The sequence below is a fragment of the Schistocerca cancellata genome, chromosome 3 (genome assembly GCF_023864275.1).
Source record: "Schistocerca cancellata isolate TAMUIC-IGC-003103 chromosome 3, iqSchCanc2.1, whole genome shotgun sequence".
Lineage (NCBI taxonomy): Eukaryota > Metazoa > Arthropoda > Insecta > Orthoptera > Acrididae > Schistocerca > Schistocerca cancellata.
In genome coordinates, this window is record NC_064628.1 from 801,336,150 (window position 1) to 801,353,962 (window position 17,813).

Sequence of the window (17,813 nt, forward strand, 5' to 3'; positions counted from 1 at the left end):
ACTATGGGACTCAACTGCTGTGGTCATAAGTCCCCTAGAACTTAGAACTACTTAAACCTAACTAACCTAAGGACAGCACACAACACCCAGCCATCACGAGGCAGAGAAAATCCCTGACCCCGCCGGGAATCGAACCCGGGAACCCGGGCGTGGGAAGCGAGAACGCTACCGCACGACCACGAGATGCGGGCCGCAGCAGTCATCAAGGGTACGCGAGTGGGCCTTCGTCTCCGAAAACCCATATCGATGATGTTTCGTAGAATGGTTCGCACGCTGATAGTTATTGATGGCCCAGCACTGAATTCTGCAGCAATTTGCGGAAGGGTTGCTCTCCTGTCACTTTGAACGATTCTCTGTAGTCGTCGTTGGTCTAGATCTTGCAAGGTCTTTCTCAGGCCACAGAAATGTCGGAGATTTGATGTTTTCCGGATTGCAGATATTCACGTCACACTTGTGAAATGGTCGTACGGGAAAATCCCCACTTCATCGCTACCTCGGAGATTCTGTGTCCCATCGCTCGGCGCCGACTATAAACACCACGCTCGAACTTACTTAAATCTTCAAGTGTTTGTTCAAGTGTGTGTGAAATCTTATGGGACTTAACTGCTAAGGTCATCAGTCCCTAAAGCTTACGCACTACTTAACCTAAATTATCCTAAGGACAACATACACACCCATGCCCGAGGGAGGACTCGAACCTCCACCGGGAGCAGCCGCACAGTCCATGACTGCAGCGCCTTTAGACCGCTCGGCTAATCCCGCGCGGCTTTAAATCTTCATAACCTGCTATTTCAACATCTGTAACTGATCTAACAACTGCGCCAGACAGTTGTTGTCTTATATAGGCATTGCTGTTTGCAGCGCCGTGTTATGCCTGTTTACATATCTCTGTATTTGAATACGCATGCCTATCCAGTTTCTTTGGCGCTTCGGTGGATAATACTAAGCACTGTAGTGCACAGTAAATTTTTCTTTCCACGGTAAGTTTATTCCAAGAACAATCGTGGCCTCAAAGAGGACTGTCTGATCGCACCAGAGCGCCTCTGCCAGCGACCAGTGACCAGTTGGCAGTGACCGGGACGTCTGCAGCCGAGGCGAACGCGACCAGACCGAAGACACGGGGGCGCGAACTACGTGCCGTGGTTACCGCCCAGCCGCCGTGTGGGGAACCCGTTTTTAATAAAGATCTCCCTCCCTCTTCAAGCGGAACGTGCCCTGAAAGAAACCGAGATTGAATGGGACGGTGGGCCGGCCGCAAAAACGGCTTCGTGCGCGCTGCCTTCTCGTTCAAATGAACTTCCCCTGTAGTGAGACCGAATCCGCGCCGCCCGTCCCCGGGTTTCATTCGGTGCTCCTTGTTACGGACATCCGAGGGTATTCCTAGGGATTCTGCGGACGACGCTTATTATGAGAAGCCGTATTTCCGTGATGTCTTCATTTCAACGAAACTTCAGGTAAGTTCTTCGCAGTCCCAGACTGTGGAAGCTTAGGTTCGACGGTTTTAGACCACGAAGCACGTTGATAAAGTAATTTACAGTTTCTAATTAATGATTCAAACAGACTGGACGCTACTCTTTTATCAACAGTTGTAAATTTAAGGATTGTTAAATTTTACTGGCTTTTTATCCTAGTTTTTCCGTATATGAATACGTCACATATATTTCGCACAACAATACGTCCGCAACTCGTGGTCTCGTGGGTAGCGTTGCTACCTCTGGACCACGGGATCCCCGGGTTCGATTCCCGGCCGGGTTGGGGATTTTCTCTGCCCGCGGACTGGGTGTTTGTGTTGTCCTCATCATTTCATCATCATCATCATCATCATCATCATCATTCGTGACAGTTGCTAGAATGGATTGAGTTAAACATTGGACTGCGTAAAAATTGGGACTTTGTACGGGCACTGATGACCTCGCAGTTGAGCGCTCCACAAATCAAACATCATCATGAAACACAACTATAGGGGATGTTTCAAAATTACATCGCAAAAACTTCTAAGGGATGTAGAGGACCAAAATGAGTGTAAGAACCTATGCCACGAAACATCATCCAACATAGCTACAGAGCCTCGAAGTTATAGGCACTGGCGGCTGTATACATATGCATCTGCAGGGTGATTCCGTAATAATATTACAAACTATCAGGGATGATGTAGAAGGATAAATGCATCAATTTGAGATAAGGGACCCAGGTCTGGAAACGAACGAATCGAAAGTTATAAGCGAAAATCGCACTGATGCCTCTGACAGTGGTATTCATTTACCAGTACTGATGTTGCCAAGGCTGTAGGCTAGGCAACTTTCGGAGATGGTAGTATGGACCAAAATGACTAAAAACTGTCCAGTAAACATGGATTCTGAAATGCATACTTTAAGAGCTATGACCACTTGTTCATTATAGGAGACGTGTTTCACAAAAGCGAAGATGAACAAGTGCCCATTTCAGGTATGCATTTTAGAGTCCATGTTTACTGGACATTTGTTTCTTGTTTGGGTTTTTGTCAGTTTTTGACTGGAGCGGCTACTTGTCAACCAAGTAGTTCCTCTATTGGCCTCACAAGGGCTGAGGGCATCCCACTTGCCAAAAGCGCTCGGAAGACCCGGACGGTCACCCATACAAATGCTAGCCAAACCCGACATCGCTTAACTTCGGTGATCTGACGGGAAACGGTGTGTCATTGCGGCAAGGCCATTGGCGCATGATTTACATCAGGGAATTTTAATTTCACGTAAGCTAATTAAGCACATAAATAAAGCAGAAAAGAGACTGCAAAATTAAACCTAATAAGTGAACAACAGTGGATAAAACATTACAACAATTATGGTATAAAGAGGAAGTGAATGAGAAACAGATGGCTCCCATGGAAATGAATTTCCAGAAGTAGCCCTATAAAATTACTGGAATTAGGTACAGCATTAAGGTCTGTAAAAATGGGAAAGCACATGGATTTCGTTGAGTGAATCTGCAACTTATTAAATATAATGGTATAATATGCAAGCTTAGAATTCTACATCTGCTCAACAAATGCTGAAAAAAAATTCAAATAACGCTGTTAAAAATCCATTAGAAAGGTGATATGGAAAAAAATTGTGAAAATTATAAAGAAATTAGTCTCATGAACACAGGATGTAAAATCTACAATAAAATAATAAATATTAGATAAAAACTATTGTAGATTTTCTTCTAGGAGAAGAGTAAAGTGGATGTAAGAGAGGGACATCGTGCATTGATAATGTCTCCATCATTAGACGAATAATAGAACAGGCGTGTCAGGCTGACGATTATGCAAAGCTCTGGGAATTATTGTGAAGTGATATGTCCGCGGTATTACTGCAGACGCGCAGCTGTTGGCTCAACAATAATGCTGTTCTGTTGGTCACTTGCACCTTCCTCACTTCCTAGACCCAGGAAAATGTAGGCGACCAATAGAACAGCATTAAAGTTGAGCCAATAGCTGCGCTTACGCAGTAATACTGTGTCAGTTCACAGCACCCCCGGAGCTTTGCATAAGTGTCAGCTTTGCAGCCCAGAGCAGATTAGCAGGATGTGGCCCTGCCATGTTCACTACAGACTTTTCTGTAACAGACTGTTCACGTATGGTGTTTACTCTGGTGTCGTATGTACCATTTAGGCTTAACATTTGGGAACTATACGCGGCGCATCTTCAAACAGGGCTAGACTTACTGTTACCTTTTTGTGTGAAATAGTTTAACCAACACTTGCAAAATAAAAGTACAAATTCAGAATTAAGCCTTAGAGCCAGATCATTAACTTTTGTATCCCGGGCAGCTGAAACAGACGACAGAATTCAAGGAAAAAGAAATAAACCGAAGAGTAAAAACGCGCAGGAGCGCTTTTGGTAAATAAATAGCGTGATGTGCCTGAAAAGGTACGCAGTGTGTGTGTGTGTTAACAGTTTTTACTTACGGCAAACATAAACGTACTATTATTATAAAAAACATTCAAAAATTAGTATTACTAGTCGAATAACATTACGTGAACAATCTGAGCCTTTCTGCACTATTGTGCTTATTTGATAAAACCTTGTGTTAGTTTTCGCACTTAGCATCAGATTCACTAGATGCTCTGTAACTTTTTCAAATAAGAAATTTTCCCAAAGGCAAAGCCAGTCTTCGTAGTTGGCAGTTTTCTTTGTAGATTCCTTTTTATTTGAGACACATTCATAGAATATAATTATAGCCCTAAACGATTTTGTTAATATGATAGGAGTCCAATCAGATACTCTTGTAGCCATCACGAGAGATCTGGGTGGGATGCGGTGATGAGAACCTAGCTACACTTTAGAGCGCCAAGAGAACATCATTGACAGTAGCACATTTATTAAACAGGAGTACAGGATTCTCTTCCAAAGTGCTGCACCACAGCTGGACGAGCAGAGCGACAGACTCATCAGCAGAAGAGGGCAAGTAGGCATTCGACTTGCAGTTCCACCAGTGCAGTGAAACATCAGATGGTGGCGGTTACATCACGCGATGGCCGTCAACCCGTGGATACTCCAAGCCTCCAGCTCTATTTATCAATTACAGAAGTGCTCTCGTGAACGTTGTAGTGGCACCACCGTTTAAGATGGGAAAAGGTTAGCTTCAGTGCAATATTTTGGAGTGCACAAGTTACAGCCGGATGTGGACCTGTTCAAAAATGACTCTGAGCACTATGGGACTTAACATCTGAGGTCATCAGTCCCCTAGAACTTAGAATTACTTAAACCTAACTAACCTAAGGACATCACATACATCCATGCCCGAGGCAGGATTCGAACCTGCGACCGTAGTGGTCGGCAGTTCCAGACTGAAGCGCCGAGAACCGCTCGGCGCAGGCCTGTTGACAGGAAGTTACGTTACCAGCGGTTGCGAAGTGGAATGGAGACCACAGGGCCGTAGACCCACTGAAAAGAGTAAACGCAGTGGTTTGCATGGCTCCAGTTACAGGCAGAAGGGGCACACTGGCCCAACCCAGGTATTATGAGTACATGACTCGGAGTGGCGCGTTAGCAAAACAAAGGCGCACAGCCACATATAAATAGGCGCCGGTTGACAAACAAGGCATTCCAGTGTGACAGCTCTCCTGGACGGCAGGGCATGTCAGACCACCGGCTACATGCAGCAGCAGATGGGGCGCCAGCGTTCCAACCCACGGCAGGTCGATGTTTCGACCTTCTGAGGCCAATGCAGGGTCCGCAGCCAGCCAGCAGGGGGCAACGCCGTGGCTTGCTACTGCGGGCAGTCTTGTTGGCTCCCAACATATGCTGGAGGCATTCCAAGAAGGAAACCGCTTAGTCGACTGCCGGCGCATCCTGATGTCGTCACAACTCCACGGCCGTCACAACTCCGCAGCCATACAAGGCCGACACACAACAGTGCGTTGTGCAGGTCGCTGAGGCAGCCATTCCACGCCAAGCTGTTTTGCAGAAAGCAAAGTGGTGTCCTCAGCATTGCGGGACCTGGTGACACAGACCGAGAGGTTCAAATGGTTAAAATGGCTCTGAGCACTATAGGACTCAACATCTGAGGTCATCAGTCCCCTAGAACTTAGAACTACTTAAAGGACATCACACACATCCATGCCCGAGGCAGGATTCGAACCTGCGACCGTAGCAGTCACACGGTTCTGGACTGAAGTGCCTAGAACCGCATGGCAACCGCGGCCAGCACAGACCGAGAGGAATGGGGTCACTGTAGCTGGAAATAATAAATCACTTGGGAAACTCGGACGATTTTCAATAGGCAAATCTTGACAGTTTCCATCCATGTCCAACACATGCCTCTACAACATTGAAGGTTTTCATGCAGGAGTCACGCCCCAGATGTACCTCAATTACTGACTCACAGGGGTCGGCTCTCAGCCCCATTTAGGAGACAGGAGCCTGTGGCATTTGTGTTAGCCTCATGAGTGGGATAGGCATCAACAGTGGCCCTCCCTGTCGAAGGCAGTTGGGAGACAGCGTCCTGATCACATAGGTCAAGCCTCCAATAGACCTGAAAGGTGATGGCGGTCTCTGCGCCCCATTAGCATTTCCTCTGAAGTTGGCACTGCAGCTGGCAGCAGCATCATCCTGCCAGCTGGACTTGTGGCTGCACAGATGATCAGAGACAGCTGTGGCGAGGTTCGACCTCCCTACCCACCCCTCGCACTGGGTAGCTGCAAATGACACAAGAGCTGAGACTATGCAATGGGGACTCAGCAATCTGCCCTTGGAAATGAGGCATTTGTTAAGAAGGTGGGGTATTTATGTTGGCACTTCCCCTGGACTCAGCAGCTGTGTGGTGGCAATGACATCATGGGTCCTGGTTTTCCCTCTCTGTCCACTCTCCTAACGACTTCAGACTCTCGCAACTGCATCCTTCAACGAATGTCTTCTGCGAGTTTGGCACCTGAATACTTATTGTTGCGTTGTATGCTTATGACACTCTGCTTTGTCACTAGTATGATAGTATCTCTCAGCTTCCATGACGTCATTATGCTTCGCTTATGGACTTGGGTGCTTGGTCGTTCCCCTGTGCTGCAATAGCTTCTGTGACTTCCGCAACTCACTCAGCATTTCTCCCTAGCTGGCAGTCTATTGGTCATTGACCCAGGTGGTTCGACTTCTGGGAGCTGCCAAGATAGAACATTAATGGATTTTTAGTGTCTGCCAGAGATACTACCCTGGGGCAAAGCAATACACTGTCGATCTTCAGATTTACATGTGATAGCAATCATTTGGAGAATGAGGTAGACAAATGTTTGGCCAAAACTGATCAATACTAACCATATACTCTGATTGCGCATACTGTAAAAATTACTGTACAATACTGTACAACTCCATTTTTCTTTGTTACTATTGATAAATTGTCCTCATGCCACTAATCCTTACTTCGACATAAAACTGAATTATCAACACACGAATAAATTCTCTTTCAATACGCAATATTAACATGTCAAATTTATATAATGGGAAACAGTTTCACCTAGTACATTGAAAGTGTTGGCAGAATGAAGTGCTAACCTTAAGTTCCGTAAGGAGTATCCTGATCATGCTGCTGTTGTATTTGCGAATGCACCAAATTATGGTAACTAGTAGCTCCCAGTGTACCACTAGAGATCACTCTCTGCTATAACAATTGCTCTGTCTTTAATTTCTTTTAAACGGACCAAATACAGAACATAAAATAACTAAAAACGGTTACAAGTTTCTTTCGCCCATCCCTTAGATTATATTGCTACACGTCGATAATGAGTTTATTGGTGGTATTTTTACTCTACAGCAAGATACAAGGTTAAGAGCAATTTGTTTACCTTGGCATTGTTACTCTTCGGATATTTGTATTTTAATTTAATTATTATTGTCACAAGGGTTCCAGAACAGCCAGTTTAATAAAACGGGAATGCTCCTAAATCAATAGCTCTTTTCTTTAAATAAAAACTGTATGTCACTTCAAACTACGAATTATTGCTGCACTCTGAATGTAAACGGGCATTGTTTATTGTGGTTTGTTTCTGTCAGTTTTCCAATGACCAAATACACTCCTGGAAATTGAAATAAGAACACCGTGAATTCATTGTCCCAGGAGGGGGAAACTTTATTGACACATTCCTGGGGTCAGATACATCACATGATCACACTGACAGAACCACAGGCACATAGATACAGGCAACAGAGCATGCACAATGTCGGCACTAGTACAGTGTATATCCACCTTTCACAGCAATGCAGGCTGCTATTCTTCCATGGAGACGATCGTAGAGATGCTGGATGTAGTCCTGTGGAACGGCTTGCCATGCCATTTCCACCTGGCGCCTCAGTTGGACCAGCGTTCGTGCTGGACGTGCAGACCGCGTGAGACGACGCTTCATCCAGTCCCAAACATGCTCAATGGGGAACAGATCCGGAGATCTTGCTGGCCAGGGTAGTTGACTTACACCTTCTAGAGCACGTTGGGTGGCACGGGATACATGCGGACGTGCATTGTCCTGTTGGAACAGCAAGTTCCCTTGCCGGTCTAGGAATGGTAGAACGATGGGTTCGATGACGGTTTGGATGTACCGTGCACTATTCAGTGTCCCCTCGACGATCACCAGTGGTGTACGGCCAGTGTAGGAGATCGCTCCCCACACCATGATGCCGGGTGTTGGCCCTGTGTGCCTCGGTCGTATGCAGTCCTGATTGTGGCGCTCACCTGCACGGCGCCAAACACGCATACGACCATCATTGGCACCAAGGCAGAAGCGACTCTCATCGCTGAAGACGACACGTCTCCATTCGTCCCTCCATTCACGCCTGTCGCGACACCACTGGAGGCGGGCTGCACGATGTTGGGGCGTGAGCGGAAGACGGCCTAACGGTGTGCGGGACCGTAGCCCAGCTTCATGGAGACGGTTGCGAATGGTCCTCGCCGATACCCCAGGAGCAACAGTGTCCCTAATTTGCTGGGAAGTGGCGGTGCGGTCCCCTACGGCACTGCGTAGGATCCTACGGTCTTGGCGTGCATCCGTGCGTCGCTGCGGTCCGGTCCCAGGTCGACGGGCACGTGCACCTTCCGCCGACCGCTGGCGACAACATCGATGTACTGTGCAGACCTCACGCCCCACGTGTTGAGCAATTCGGCGGTACGTCCACCCGGCCTCCCGCATGCCCACTATACGCCCTCGCTGCACATACGGTTCACGTCCACGCTGTCTCGGCATGCTACCAGTGTTAAAGACTGCGATGGAGCTCCGTATGCCACGGCAAACTGGCTGACACTGACGGCGGCGGTGCACAAATGCTGCGCAGCTAGCGCCATTCGACGGCCAACACCGCGGTTCCTGGTGTGTCCGCTGTGCCGTGCGTGTGATCATTGCTTGTACAGCCCTCTCGCAGTGTCCGGAGCAAGTATGGTGGGTCTGACACACCGGTGTCAATGTGTTCTTTTTTCCATTTCCAGGAGTGTATGTATGCAGCGAACCTGCTCCTAACCGATGACGCGCCTGATGTTTAGATGTCTGGTCCTGTGGACTCTATTGTATATAATGTGCTATATCCTCCTTCTTGAGTGTCATGAAATTCAGCATTACAGTTGCTGATGTCGGAAAATATGTGATAAATCGTTGTAATCCACCAGTTAATGAAAATCAACTCTGTGTAATGCAGTTAGTGGAAAGATTTTCAATCGTACTATATACCAAATCCACATAAACACCGGTATAATTAGCACATTCAGCTTTTACTGCACTAAACTGGGAGATCATCTATATGTTATGAATCACACTAAATTCAGCATTCTGTACCCAAACAATCTAATCACTTGCGCATGTTCCTTCTTTCAGAACACTGTACGTATGAATGACTTTTCAAATAACGTTATTTACTGTATAATCACCTGCTTAGCAGTTCTTTTCAAACGTTACCGCCCGCAGCTCGTGGTCGTGCGGTAGCGTTCTCGCTTCCCACGCCCGGGTTCCCGGGTTCGATTCCCGGCGGGGTCAGGGATTTTCTCTGCCTCGTGATGGCTGGGTGTTGTGTGATGTCCTTAGGTTAGTTAGGTTTAAGTAGTTCTAAGTTCTAGGGGACTGATGACCATAGATGTTAAGTCCCATAGTGCTCAGAGCCATCAAACGTTACCCTTACGACTTTGACAGTCGACGCTGACTTTAGATCTCTTTCCACGCAGCTGACTAGCTTTTAACGCCTTCTACTGCAACTACAGTCTCTCGCCCAGTTTGTCACCACCAGCGTCACATATGCCATTATTCCCCTCTTGCCTACACTGTACATCAACAGTCTGAGCTCACTTTCTTCCAGGCGCTTCAGTCTGGAACCGCGCGACCGCTTCGGTCGCAGGTTCGAATCCTGCCTCGGGCATGAATGTGTGTGATGTCGTTAGGTTAGTTAAGTTTAAGTAGTTCTAAGTTCTAGGGGACTGATGACCTCAGATGTTAAGTCTCATAGTGCTCAGAGCCATTTGAACCATTTGAGCTGTCTTCCATATTGATCACCGATAATTGATTCTAAGTGACCTCTACTTCTTATGCCTACCACGCATCGTGCCAGCAACCAGTTCAACAAACGCCTTTACTCGTTCTTCCAAAGACGTTTCCTTCTGTTGTCTACACACACAGTGGGTCCCAATTCCGACAGGACTGTGGCTATTGAAATTAAAAGTCATGGATTATGTTCACAAAACCACTATATTTATTTAAAATAGTCTCCCCATGAATCAGTACATGACTAAAATCATTTTAAAAGTATTTTGAAATAGACACTTGAGTCCTTTTCTTTGGAATTGCATTTAGCACTGGAGTATATTTTCTTCGTAATTGTGTCCGTTCATTGTCCAATTTGGGGAGCAAGAAGTCAGCTGGAGCGAATTACGGCGAATACGCTGGGTGATCCAGGACTGTGATTCTTTTGATGGCCAAAAACTCGCACACAGTCTTCATCCTGTGGACTTGTTCATTGTCATGGGAGAACAAACAGGATCCTACCCCTTGGTATCCGGATCGAATTGATGAATTCTCGCCCCCAAACGGTGGACTCAAAAAACTTGATGTTGCCTCGCTCTCCACCGCCGTTTTTCGACAATTATCACACGTGTAGTGCTACATTCGCCCTCAGGGCCCTCTACACGGCTGTTTTCGAAACTTCAAAGAACGTAACGCCACAACTCACCACGAGATAGCACTGCAGTTTGGAATTTCACACCGGCATTCCTGTTGGAACTGGGGAATCGTGTACGACTTGACAATGATAATAATATGACTGGGAAAAACCTATACGTACATTTCATCTACGAATATAAATTTACATGTTTCAGATAATGTAAAAATTTAAAGAAATATAGAAGTTAATGCACAAACATACAAGGTAAAAACCGTCTTTTTTCTTCTCCATGTACTGTCGGACTTTCTAAACACTTTTCTCAGCTTTGGTGGATGGCTTTCTGCGGCGTCGCGGCGCGGCCACCGCACGCAGATTCGGCGCTGGCCTTCCGCGAACACTCACTCCCCCGAGAGCCTGTGGCGTCGACAGTGCGATAATCGAGTTAGGAGGGGTAATTGCGCCAACGCGACATCGATTCTGACGCCGGGGCTGCCTCTTCGACGCCCGTAATTGATTGGCGCCGACTGTCGCTCCGGCTGGCGGAGAACTTTGCCACCACTGTCTGTCCCGGAAATACAGTACAGGTATATCCTAAGTAAACGCCACCCCGCACCGACAGTTCCCAAACTTAGTCATACAAAAACATAATTCTATTTAGAAGCAGGAAATTCTTTTCAAAATTACAATAATTTGAAAATTACAAAGTAGTCGCTCGCAAGTGCATTGCTGTACACGCTCTACAATTGACAGTGCTTTCAATTAAGCGAGGAAGAGTCCACAAGCTTCTAGCGAGGTGTGCCACTCCCAACTGAAACCACTCATTAACAGTAAGGTAAGTAGAGTTACCAAGTGTGAGGAAGGGGAGGTGTTTCGTTCCACTCTGTCGAAGAAAATGCAGTACACTCAAGAATTGTGTTCAGTGGCATCAGCGGAAAATATGTGTGTACTGAGGGCTCGTACTGTTATTGATTCGTTTCTCACGGCCGTCGGCAATCTGACGACGCTCAGGGGGGCTGTCTGTTTTGACACTGCAGGCAGTAACTCTGTGGAGTTAAGAGGTGAACAGTGTTTGCAACATCCATTCTAGGTTACAACCACGCCACAACAACGAATACGTGCTCCTCTTGATTAGCTTGAATCATTTGAACGGAGTTTTCCCATCGTCATACACCTACCATTCAGTGATTTTCATAGTAAAGTCACCGGACACACTAGAACGGAATCGGCATGGACATCTGCTCTACATGTAGATGGATACTCTGCAAATGACATTCAAGTGCCTGGCAGAGGGTTCATCGAACCACGTTCACAATTCTCTATTGTTGCAATCTAATGTAGCGCGCCGAAAGAATGAACACCTATATCTTTCCGTACGAGCTCTGATTTATTTTATTGTGGTGATCGTTCCTCCCTATGTCGGTCGGTGTTAAAAAAATATTTTCGCATTCAGAGGAGAATGTTGGTGATTGGAATTTCGTGAGAATATTCCGTCGCAACGAAAAACGCCTTTCTTTTAATGATCTCCAGTCCAAATCCTGTATCATTTCTGTGACACTCTCTCCCATATTTCGCGAGAATACAAAACGTGTTGCCTTTCTTTGAACTTTTTCGATGTATTCCATCAGTCCTACCTGGTAAGGATCCCACACTGCGCAGCAGTATTCTAAAAGAGGACTGCCAAGCGTAGTGTAGGCAGTCTACTTAGTAGGTCTGTCACATTTTCTAAGTGTCCTGCCAATGAAACGCAGTCTTTGGTTAGCCTTCCCCACAATATTTTCCATGTGTTCCTTCCAATTTAAGTTGTTTGTAATTGTAATACCTAGGTATTTAGTTGAATTTACGGCTTTTAGATTAGACTGATTTATCGTGTAACTGAAGTTTAACGGATTCCTTTTAGCACTCATGTGGATGAACTCACACTTTTCGTTTTTTAGGGTCAAATACCACATTTCGCACCATTCAGATATCTTTTCTAAATCGTTTTGCAGTTTGTTTTGATCTTCTGATGACTTTATTATTCGATAAACGACAGCATCATCTGCAAACAACCGAAGACGGCTGCTCAGATTGTCTCCATAGACTGTAACATCAAAGGCACGTCGTACTGGACTATTCAGCAACAGAGTCATGCGACCCTTCTTTTATCAACTTGGCAGTCACGACAACAGGAACTATTGCACTTAACAGATGAGTAAGAACACGTCATGTCTATACCAATGAAACCAGAAATTTGTTAAAACAAATTCACTCTCCAAATTTTGAGTCCTGCATTATTGACTAAAACATTGTACATGCGCTGAGGTCACAAAAGTCATGCGATACCTCCTAATATCGTGTCGGACCTCCTATTGCCCGACATAGAGCAACAACTCACGTGGCATTGAACCCAGCAATTCGTTGGAAGTCTGCTGCAGAAATATTAAGCCATGCTGCCTCTACAGCAGTGCATAAACTGCGGAAGTGTTGCCGGTGCACGATTTTGTGCACGAACTGACGTATGTATGATAAATATTCGATGGGATTCAAGTCGGTTTATCTGGATGGACAAATCTATCGCTATAACTTTCCAGAACGTTCTTTAAACAAGTCGTGAACAACGGTACGCCAGTAACTAGACATCATTGTTTGAGAAAATGAAATCCATGAGGGCTGCAAATAATCAGCAAGTATCCGAACATAACTATTTCCAGACAATGATCGATTCAGTTGGACCATAGGACCCAGTCTAATCTACGTAAATACAGCTCACACCGTTATGGAGCCACCATGAGCTTGAAAAATGCAATGTCATCCATAAAAATCCCATTGTGTTTGGGAATAAAAAGACCACGAATCGCTGGCAGTGGTCTCAAAGTGGCAGAACTGAACCATTTCCAGTCACTGATCGGTTCAGTTGGACCACAGGATCTAGTCCATTCCATGTAAATGCTGCCCACATCGTTATGGAGCCACCATCAGCTTGCACAGCGCCTTGTTGACAAATTGGGTCCATGATTTCGTGGGGTCTACGTCATACTCTAACCCTACCATCAGCTCGTACCAATTGGAATCACTCAACAGAGGAAAGTCCACTGGACCTGACGGGATACCAATTCGAGTCTACACAGAGTACGCGAAAGAACTTGCCCCCCTTCTAACAGCCGTGTACCGCAAGTCTCTAGAGGAACAGAAGGTTCCAAATGATTGGAAAAGAGCACAGGTAGTCCCAGTCTTCAAGAAGGGTCGTCGAGCAGATGCGCAAAACTATAGACCTATATCTCTGACGTCGATCTGTTGTAGAATTTTAGAACATGTCTTTTGCTCGAGTATCATGTCGTTTTTGGAAACTCAGAATCTACTATGTAGGAATCAACATGGATTCCGGAAACAGCGATCGTGTGAAACCCAACTCGCTTTATTTGTTCATGAGACCCAGAAAATATTAGATACAGGCTCCCAGGTAGATGCTATTTTTCTTAACTTCCGGAAGGCGTTCGATACAGTTCCGCACTGTCGCCTGATAAACAAAGTAAGAGCCTACGGAATATCAGACCAGCTGTGTGGCTGGATTGAAGAGTTTTTAGCAAACAGAACACAGCATGTTGTTATCAACGGAGAGACGTCTACAGACATTAAAGTAACCTCTGGCGTGCCACAGGGGAGTGTTATGGGACCATTGCTTTTCACAATATATATAAATGACCTAGTAGATAGTGTCGGAAGTTCCATGCGGCTTTTCGCGGATGATGCTGTAGTATACAGAGAAGTTGCAGCATTAGAAAATTGTAGCGAAATGCAGGAAGATCTGCAGCGGATAGGCACTTGGTGCAGGGAGTGGCAACTGACCCTTAACATAGACAAATGTAATGTATTGCGAATACATAGAAAGAAGGATCCTTTATTGTATGATTATATGATAGCGGAACAAACACTGGTAGCAGTTACTTCTGTAAAATATCTGGGAGTATGCGTGCGGAACGATTTGAAGTGGAATGATCATATAAAATTAATTGTTGGTAAGGCGGGTACCAGGTTGAGATTCATTGGGAGAGTCCTTAGAAAATGTTGTCCATCAACAAAGGAGGTGGCTTACAAAACACTCGTTCGACCTATACTTGAGTATTGCTCATCAGTGTGGGATCCGTACCAGATCGGGTTGACGGAGGAGATAGAGAAGATCCAAAGAAGAGCGGCGCGTTTCGTCACAGGGTAATTTGGTAAGCGTGATAGCGTTACGGAGATGTTTAGCAAACTCAAGTGGCAGCCTCTGCAAGAGAGGCGCTCTGCATCGCGGTGTAGCTTGCTGTCCAGGTTTCGAGAGGGTGCGTTTCTGGATGAGGTATCGAATATATTGTTTCCCCCTACTTATACCTCCCGAGGAGATCACGAATGTAAAATTAGAGAGATTAGAGCGCGCACAGAGGCTTTCAGACAGTCGTTCTTCCCACGAACCATACGCGACTGGAACAGGAAAGGGAGATAATGACAGTGGCACGTAAAGTGCCCTCCGCCACACACCGTTGGGTGGCTTGCGGAGTATAAATGTAAATGTAAATGTAAATGAAGTCGGGAATCATCTGATTAGGACACGGTTGCGCGATTGTCGAGGGGCCAACCGATATGGTAATGAGCCGAGGAGGAGAGTAGCTGCAGGCTTGCATCGGTTGGCTTCTGTCATAGCCCATTAACACAGAATTTCGTCACGCTGTCCTAAAGCATACGTACATCGTACGTCCCACATTATTTCTCGCAGTGTTGCTTCTCTGTTAGCACTGACAACTCCACGGAAACTCTGCAGCTATCGTTCTCTAAGTGAAGGCCTTCAGCCACTGCGTTGTCCGTGGTGAGAGCTAATGCCTGAAATTGGCGATTCTTGCCACACTCTTGATACTGTGGATCTCGAAATATGGTATTCCTTAACGATTTCCAATGTGCAGTGCCCTATGCGGCTAGCTCTCTAGTTAATTCACGTCATGTGGCCATAATCAGCTGAGTAACCGTTCCACACGAATCACATGAATACAAATGACAACTCCGCCAGTGCACTGCCATTTTATACTCTGTGTACACGATACTACTGCCATCTGCGTACACTATTAAACAAAAACATTATGATACGCCCCACCGCGACGTCGGATGCTGCGTGGTGGCCGTGCTGACACATGACGCGGTAACAGAAGTATGTAAGCGGAGCAGACACGGGCGGGGGATCACCCTAGCCAATATATGGGCTCCATTGAGATAAGCTACTTTGACAAAGCGCAGATTATTATTATGCAGAGCTTGTGAACGTGTAATTATTTTATTTGATTTCAGGCAGAGCCCATTCCAGCCGATGCAATTAGTGCATAGAATGATACAAACAGAACGTTGGTCTGATTCCATCACAAAACATAAAATATAATTAAAAGACATTATGATTCAATAACGTACATTAGTCCGAGTCCAGTAAGCAGCGCGGCAGTCCACACGTATTTATTCATTAGCGCGCTCGGCTAACCTGGCGGGTCGTAAAAATATAGTTACAGTGACCTTGATTAAACAGACAAGACGCCTTCCTTTCTTTATTATTTTTTTTTTTTAACTGAGTGGTGAGCTATGAGTCATGAAGAATAACTGATTCATACCTGTGAGTGGTTCTGAGCCGATCCCTGAAAAGTACGGGTTTGCTCATCTCCAGACTAAGCCGCCGTTACCTGCCGGCGCGCCCTCGCATTGGCGCAACTGCAGCCCTGGCGGTTGCCATGGCGACGGTTGCCGTGGCGACGCGCGGTCACGAGCGCAGCCTGGCCCGTGGCCCTCTGCCACCCGCTCTGATTTATGGCGCTAATTGGCGGAACTTGCAGCAGGCGCCGGTGCCCGCGCCCCGCCCCCAGAAGACCACGGCCGGCCAGGTACCCGTAATCGGCTTCCGGCCTAATGGACCGCCATTCGGCACCACTTAATAACCACATTCCGCCCGTTATTCGAGCTATGAAAATTGAAGGAGGAGGGAGGGCTGAGCGGACACTGCCGGGGCGTGGAGAATTGTTCCGATAATGCCGAGTTGGAAATCTATATTTGACCTGATAGCGCTCCCGCTAGACATCGGACTCGCATTCGGGAGGAAGGCAGTGCAAATCCTCATCTGGCAATCCAGATTTAGGTTTTCCGCTACTTTCCTAAACTGCTTAAGGTATCGCCGATTTAGTTCCGCATCCTTTCCCAAGCTGAGCTTGTGCTCTGTCCCTAACAATCATGTTGTCGATGAGACGCTAAACCATCATCTCTCGTCCTTGCTGTCGTGGATCAGAAGGGTACCTTAAGATATCCGTAATAATACTTAGACCCGTGTACCACAACTTGTATGAACTATTCTTGGTAGATCGTGCTATAATTAGAGTTATAAATGGATTGTAGGCTACCGTAGACTGTCATACGTAAGTTTAGACTACGGTAGTTTTCCTGATAGTTTTGATCAGTTGAAACTGTAAACGCTTTACCTCTACGTTATATGTGTTGCATACCTATGAGGCGTTACCTCACGTCTGCCATTTCGTTTGCGTATGCGATAAGTGGATTACTAGATTCCCCTAAAAACCGTTAAGTGGTAAACTGTCTAGAAACTGAGTGATGAGATATAATACGCCACATAATCTACAGAACATTAGTGATCTACAAAGTTTTCCTCCTGTTTTTTAACAAAAAAGTAATAGTATTTATATAAAAATTGAAGTTTTCAATGTTTAATTGAACTTTTATTCGAAAATTGTTGATTTGTATCATTAAACAGGGGGACCTTGTAATAAAATAAAATTGCCACCAATACTTGGCGATCCCAACATTTACTACGCCGTTTACATATTGTGCCAAAACTACCAAACTGTAGTTTCGCTGCCGGCCGAAGTGGCCGTGCGGTTCTAGGCGCTGCAGTCTGGAACCGCGAGGCCGCTACGGTCGCAGGTTCGAATCCTGCCTCGGGCATGGATGTGTGTGATGTCCTTAGGTTAGTTAGGTTTAACTAGTTCTAAATTCTAGGGGACTAATGACTTCAGAAGTTGAGTCCCGTAGTGCTCAGAGCCATTTTTGTAGTTTCGCTAGAGCGCAATATACTCATAAAAGGGATACGAGAAGAAGTATTATTATGTATTTGCTGTGAACGTAGTAACTGAATGCTGCTATTGATTCAACCTAAGAATCCACAGTAGGAGGAAAATGTTTCTGTGCTATGGTTCCATTATAGTGTCTGATTTTCATGCCTTCAAATAAACATTTG